This window comes from Pistacia vera, unplaced genomic scaffold (genome assembly GCF_008641045.1).
Source record: "Pistacia vera cultivar Batoury unplaced genomic scaffold, PisVer_v2 Contig1239, whole genome shotgun sequence".
In the NCBI taxonomy this organism is placed as follows: domain Eukaryota; kingdom Viridiplantae; phylum Streptophyta; class Magnoliopsida; order Sapindales; family Anacardiaceae; genus Pistacia; species Pistacia vera.
The window spans coordinates 21,587-29,270 of NW_022195292.1; the positions used below are offsets into that span (position 1 = coordinate 21,587).

Consider the following 7,684-nt stretch of genomic DNA (forward strand, 5'->3'; position numbering starts at 1 on the left):
TTGCACCAGGTTGTCACCAAACAACCTTGATAAGTGAGATCAGTCACTACCTTTCGACAAGGTTGTTCAACACTATGATAGCCTTACTATACTATCTGTGCCCTTACTTCAGAATAATACTAGGGCTACAGACATTTCTAGAATGGCCACCATATGTGCTCATAGGGTTCTCACTATCAAGATTTGAAACACTTGATACCCTCGTCATGGTTCCACCATTCTGAGGACATATATCAATACATACAATGATGATTTATGCGATATAGTATAAAATGCCTTTTATTGATCAATGAACATTATTACAAAGAGTCAATTCTACAATAATTGATTGGCTCTACGGCATCTACTCTAACAGTGTTTTGCCCTCAAGAGCCCTTAATCTTGACATCAACTTTCGGTATTATGAATAAATGCCCATACCGTGTGTGGGCTACTTCTATTCCTGGTGGTACTCAACTTAATGAAGGTGAAACATGGATCCTGAATGTGGTGGCACAAACGATGGCTGTGTTTGGGATCGAACCAATTGCCAGTTTGACAGTGATGGGAGAGGCAAGTGTCAGACCAGTGACTGCAGTGGACGCCTCGAATGTGAAAGCCCCTAACACATTAGCCGAGTTTGCCATAAACCAATACAACAACCTTAATTTTATAGATATGTCTATTGTTGATGGGTTTAATGTTCCGATGGAGATTAGCTCGGACTCAAGTAACTGCAACCAAGTTATTAAATGCACAGTCAATATTATTGGTCAGTGCCCGACTGAGTCGGAGGTGCTTGGCAGATGTAATGGGCCATGTCCTGTATTCAAGATACAGGTACATTGTTGCACTTCCAACAAGTATGGAATATGGACCTACAAATTACTCCAAGTTTTTCAAGGAAAGGTGCCCAAATGTTTACAGTTACCCTATGGATGATGCAACGAGCACATTTACTTGCCCCGCAGAGACTAACATAAGGTTGTGTTTTGCCCTTGAAGCATCCTCATTTTTCAAGACCTTAATTACTGTCTGAAATTTATTTTAAGATCTCTATATTATATCCATCTAGGCATCTACATTTGTTTCTTAAATTCTTCACTGAGGAAAAAGATATTGGTTGTAATTTGGTGCTACTACGTCTCTTTTGTTACTTGGGCAATCTTAGGATTAAGATACTCGCATATTGTCAAGATTTCTGTGTTTTTTTTTTTTTTTTTTTTTCTTTCTTTAAATCACATAGGACAAAATGGAAAACCCTCAATGATTAGTGAATTGCTGGCCTAACTCAGCACTTGACGACCGAGTAACACGTAATTGTAATTTTCTATTCGCCATTTTCAAAACTTTAACATGTTCCTAGTATGTGAATGTGACAAACATAATATTGCAAGACCTCGACAACTTATGAGTAATGCTACACATACAACATTTTTATATAACATTTCTCATACAATACTATGTGGTAAAATATGATTGGTTAATTTTAAATTAAAATTAAACTTTTATTCAATCATCTTTTGCCACATAATATTATATGAAAAATGTTGTATGAGAATGTTATATGTGTAGTATTATTCGCAACTTATTTACTAACCATCCAATTGTTTACATTTCCTTTTATCACCATCATCCAAATTTCTCGGTTTCCAACCCTGATTCAGAATTTTCCAAGAAGAAAAAAACGCTATTAATTGCATGTATCATTAATATTATATCTTCATTGACACTGAGAATTCCAAGAAAAAACAACCTTTTCTTATGTTTATTGTATGTATTTTATCGTCTCCAAAACAAAAATTCCTCGTGGAACGCTTGAAGTTCTTATGGGCGCTAAGACCATCTCTAACCCATTGCACCAAATTGGTGCAAGTTTTACACCAAATTGGTGTGATTTTTGGTGTGAAACACTATTGCATCTCCAACCCATTGCACCAAAAAGAATATTCCTTAAAATATTCTCTTTCTTTTTCTTTTATTTAACAATCAACAATTAATCTATTTCACTCATTATTTTTGTATATGTTAATTAAATATTGGGAATGATATTTTTATTAAATAATAATTACTTTGAAAATTATACTAATTTAATAAAATTAAGCATTTATTTATCAAATAAACATTACATTTAATATAGAAAAACATTACATCTAATATAAAATGATACCAAAAAAAAAAAAAGAAAAAAAGACAACAACAACACAAAAGTAAAATTCCATATTGATAGTAATTTAACTTTCCCAATTAGTATATTCTTCCCACAAATGATCAATTAATGCATTTTGAAGAGCATGGTGAGCCTCTGTATCCTTGATTTGTCTATGTCAAGAAAATTTTGAAATCAGACATTTTCATCTACGACAATTTCAACTTCAGGAGTTGGCGCTTCCATCTAATTCTCAATTGATGCATCAACATTATGATCATCCTCGATTATCATGTTGTGCATAATAATACACACAGTCATTATATCATGTAATACATTTTTTTCCCAAAAACGTGTCAGTCCTACCACAATTGCAAACCGCGATTGGAGAACTCCAAACGCACGTTCCACATCTTTTCTACATCCTTCTTGTTTCATTGCAAATAATATTTTTTTGGGACCACATGGATCGTGAATAGTTTGTACGAGAGTAGACCACTTGGGTATATACCATCAGCTAAATAATAGCCCATATTATACTATTTTCCTTGAATAATATAATGAGCGGGAGGAGCAATACCTTGAGTTAGGTTGGAAAACATATGAGATGCCTCCAACACATTAATGTCATTGTTGGAACCTGACAAACCAAAAAATGTAAGTAATTGATCCACCATATGTAGCGGAAAACAAAAATTCAATCGGTAAATCAATTATCTTTCTTTGCCTAGATCCGAGTATAGATTATACCGTTTACATGTTTATAAACAAAAATTTGTATAAAGTAATTCCATTCAAGGATTAGAATACTTATGTACGTTTGGAGGCTCCTTCGAATATCTCTGATTTTGGACAGAAACACTGTTCATGGTACTGTTCACGGGTACTATTCACGATTACTGTTCACCATCTACTGTTCACGTGATTTTTCATCAATCGATCCAAAGTAGGATCGCACTCACGGAAGTCCACACAAAGATAATCCGCAGAACCCTTGATTATTTTTCTAGAACAATCAAGGGCTTCAAGAATCAAGAAAGAAGAAGAAGAAAAGTTTTCTTCTTGAGAGAGAGATAGGGTGGCTAGGGTTTTAATTGAATGAATAATTTTAATATGTTTTAATTTTAAGTTGCACTTATATAGTCTAAGGCTCATGTACCGGGCACCATGCAATTATCAAACAAGAACATTACACACATTAAAAAACAATCAATTTTTGAATTGGGTAGGTTGAATTATCAAGTTACCACCTTAAACGTGCAAAATAAATATTGGCTTCAAAGGTTCAGAAAATTGTAATTTAGCCCCTATGCAAAAAACGGAAAGCAAAAATGAAACAGTAGGTTTCTTGTCGCGGCGAAGAAATTCTTTGCCCCAACGATTTCATGCATACATGGTCGCTGCGGCGAAGTTTTATTTTGCTGCGGCGACCGTGAACTTCCAGAAAACACAAATCGTTCCAGAGAGTTTTATGTCGTGATGAAGTTTTATTTTGCCACAGCTAGATCTACTTTTTCGAAATTTCGTTGTGGCAAAGTTTTATTTTTCCACAGCCATATTCACTTTTTGCATCTCACAGTGGTGAAGTGTTATTTTGCCGCGGCTAGTGCCGCAAAACAATGAATCAGGCACAGTAATGTCTTTTTTAATTTTTTTCACATAATGACATGGATCCAAATCAAATTGAATGCTCAAACATTCAACCAGGACACCAACCAACCAATACACATTCAATCAACACATTATTTAATCAATTGATTAATTAAGACATTCAACATACATAATTTGTCCAGATTTAAAAACACTTCAAATCATGCAATAACATGTTATCAAACAAATATACATGTTATCCAACATCAATTAAACAATATAATCTAATACCTAAGGCTCTGATACCACTGTTAATTGATCTGCCATATGCAGCGGAAAACAAAAATTCAATATGTAAATCAATTACCTTTCTTTGCCTAGATCCGAGTATAGATTATACGGTTTACATGTTTATAAACAAAAATATGTATAAAGTAAATCCATTCAAGGATTAGAATACTTACGTACATTTGGAGGCTCCTTCGAATATCTCTGATTTCGGACATGAATATTGTTCACGAACTGTTCATGGTCACTATTCACTATCTACTATTCATGTGATTTTTCGCCAATCGATCCAAAGCAGGATTACACTCACGGAAGTCCACATGAAGATAATCCGCAGAACCCTTGATTATTTTGCTAGAACAATCAAGGGCTTCAAGAATCAAGAAAGAAGAAGAAAAAAAGTTTTCTTCTTGAGAGAGAGAGAGATAGGGTGGCTAGGGTTTTAATTGAATGAATAATTCTAATATGTTTTAATTTTAAGTTCTGTTAGTAAACGATCCATATACGTAGTGGAAAACAAAAAATCATAACACAAGGATCGTTCCAAAGAGCCAAGATCAAAGGTATAATTTTACAGTTTATGTTTAAGTAGAAATCTGCAGAAATTAATCATGAGTTTAAAAAAAACATACGCACGTTTGGAGGCTCCTCCAAATTTGTCTATGAACGTTATGCCACCAACCCAAGTGTAGGATCAAATCGACGTAGTCCACACGAAAACAATCACAAAGAACTAAAGAGAGATTTGCTATATCCTCTTTAGCTTTAAGATCAAAGAAGAAAAATCAAATAGATTGATTTTAGACAAAGATGAATTCTGCCGGGGGAGAGGAAATATGGGGCTGCTGTGTTTTTCTTTTCAAAGAAAAGGTGAATAATGAATTAACTCCCACATTTTACAAATAACCTTTTTCTTTTATATTGAAAACTTAGTTGCCCTATTCCTATATGGAATAAGCTTGGGCTCCAACCCAAACACCCCATATTACCAAACACTCCTTATTAGATATTTATTTTATTTCATCATTATCTCAATTAAAAATCAATTAATATATATATATATATATATATCTATTAACATTTAACAATAATGATGATTGAATTAAATATATGCGAACACATATTTAATTTTTCTAATTAATTAAATAAAGGCTACGACCTCATCAAATTTAATTGCACTGTGAAATTACCAAAATACCCTTTCACCTTAAAAGATGAAAACGCCCTTCTTTCTTTTTGTTTCTTAAATTATCTTCTATGTGTGTGACTCTTAGGCTTCTCATCATATCGGCAGTGTATAGTATCGCAATTAACGCCAATTAATCGTCTCACTATACACAGATCAAGATTGGCCCCTAGCAAGGCATCATGGCCACCCGATAGATTCGGATTCAACAAAGTAGCTACCTGTCAACGATATGGTTACCGTACAATTCAATCCTTTCATCATTTGTTATCTCAACGAGATGAAGGCATAGAAATAGTGTCAACCTTCGGTTACTCTCGATATTATGTATTCAGTTTCTAGACCAATGACCTGTATTATAAACTGGATAGAGCAACAACTCAATCCCATTGTGGCCACAATTTTAGTGTCATTGCCATATACTGAATTGCGCCGTGAGATAACTTCCTTCGTACTCGGGAGTGATGAATCCTCTGTCTATCCACCATAGTCTTCATACACTCTTTGATGCAGCCAATCACTACCATATTGACAACTCTGAATAGAACTATGTTAGGCTAGTGTCAAACTGCACCAATTGGTGCACAAGTTGCTCTGGTGATCTCAAGTCTAAGGATCACATGCACCAACATTCGTTAGAGGATTTGTTCCATAGACACTAAGGTTACCATCCATATGGAATCCTCTGGTAAGTCAGTCCAGTGAAATTGCTGTGGTGTATTCGCCTACAACAAGCATCCATGTGTTGCACCAGGTTGTCACCAAACAACCTCGACAAGTGAGATCAGTCATTGCCTTTCAACATGGTTGTTCAACACTATGATAGTCTTACTGTATTATCTGTGCCCTTTTAGAATAATACTGGGGTTACGGACATTTCTAGAATGGCCACCATATGTGCTCATAGGGTTCTCAATATCAAGATTTGAAACACTTGATACCCCCGTCACAGTTCTATCATTCTAAGGACATATATCTATACATATTGGAATAATAATGATTTACGCGATATAGCATAAAATGTCTTTTATTGATTGATGAACATTATTACAAAGAGTCAATTCTACAATAATTGATTGGCTATAGGGCATCTACTCTAACAAGTTGCACTTATATAGTGCAACAATTAAAACCTTATTCCGCTTAAGAATAGCCATGGGCTCCAACCCTAGTTTACCCTAGCAACCAAATGCACCCTTTATGGTATTTTAACTAATTAATTATTATTATAATTAAAATCAATTAATATATAATAATATAATAATATTTAATTAATAACAATAATTCATTTAAATATATCCAGAGATAGATTTAAATATAATCTCACTAATTTAATTTTACTATTAAAATTAAATCAACAACCTCAGCAAATTTAATTGCACTGTGAGATTACCAAAATACCCTTTCGTCCTAAAAGATGAAAATACCCTTCTCACAAATTGATTCTTAAATTATCTTCTAAGTGTGTGACTCGTAGGCTTCTCATCATATCGGCAGTGTGTAGTATCGTGATTAACACCAATTAATCGTCTCACTACACACAGACCAAGATTGGCCCCTAGCAAGGCATCATGGCCACCTGATAGATTCGGATTCAGTGAAACCGCAGCCTATCGATGGTATGGTTACCGTGCAATCAAATCATTTCATCAACTGTTATCTCATCGAGACTGAGGTACAGAAATAGTGTCAACCTCAGATATCCTCGACATGTTTGTATTCAGTTATTGGACCAATGACAGGAACATTAAATTGGATTGAGCATCAACTCAATCCCACTATGGCCACAGATTTAATGTCATTGCCATTTACTGAATTACCTAGTAAGATAACTTCTCCCGTACCCAGGAGTGATGAATCCTTTATCGATCCACCATAGTCTTGATACATTTCTCAATGTAGCCAATCACTATCTTATTGATAGCTCTAAATAGAACTACGTTGGGCTAGTGTCAAACTACACCAATTGGTGCACAAGGCGCTCCGGTGATCTCAAGTCTAAGGATCAGAAAAACAAAGTGTTTATGATTAAGGTCTAAGGTTGAGAATCTACATTAAATGTAAAATGCAGCAAAGGTATTATGTTATAAGAACATGATTGATTATCTAGCAGAATAAAGAATATTGAATAATTGTGCTAAGATCGATCCAACAAAATACATATCATCAAACTCCTCGCTGAAGAAACAGACAGGAACATTAAAATAACAAATAATAATTAAAAAAAAAATTAACCTGACCTTCAAATAGAACCGGAGTTTGGAAAAGCATGCCAACTTTACGACGAAGATTGAGAACATCAAGATCACGAATATCACGACCATCAAGAAACACAGTACCGGAAGGTGGCTCCCACAATCGATTGAGTGCTCTCAAGACCGTTGATTTGCCGCTGCCACTGGGGCCTATGATCCCTACGATCATACCCTTTGGTATGTCCATGTTGATCCCATTGAGAATGGGAGCTCCGGAATCTGATACTTTGGTCAAAT

The 7,684-nt window shown here is 34.7% G+C and overlaps 1 pseudogene; it reads left to right on the plus strand.

The window, feature by feature from the left end:
- The first annotated feature begins 402 nt into the window (after positions 1-402).
- Positions 403-981, plus strand: LOC116117807 (annotated as a pseudogene).
- Positions 982-7,684: the final 6,703 nt, after the last annotated feature.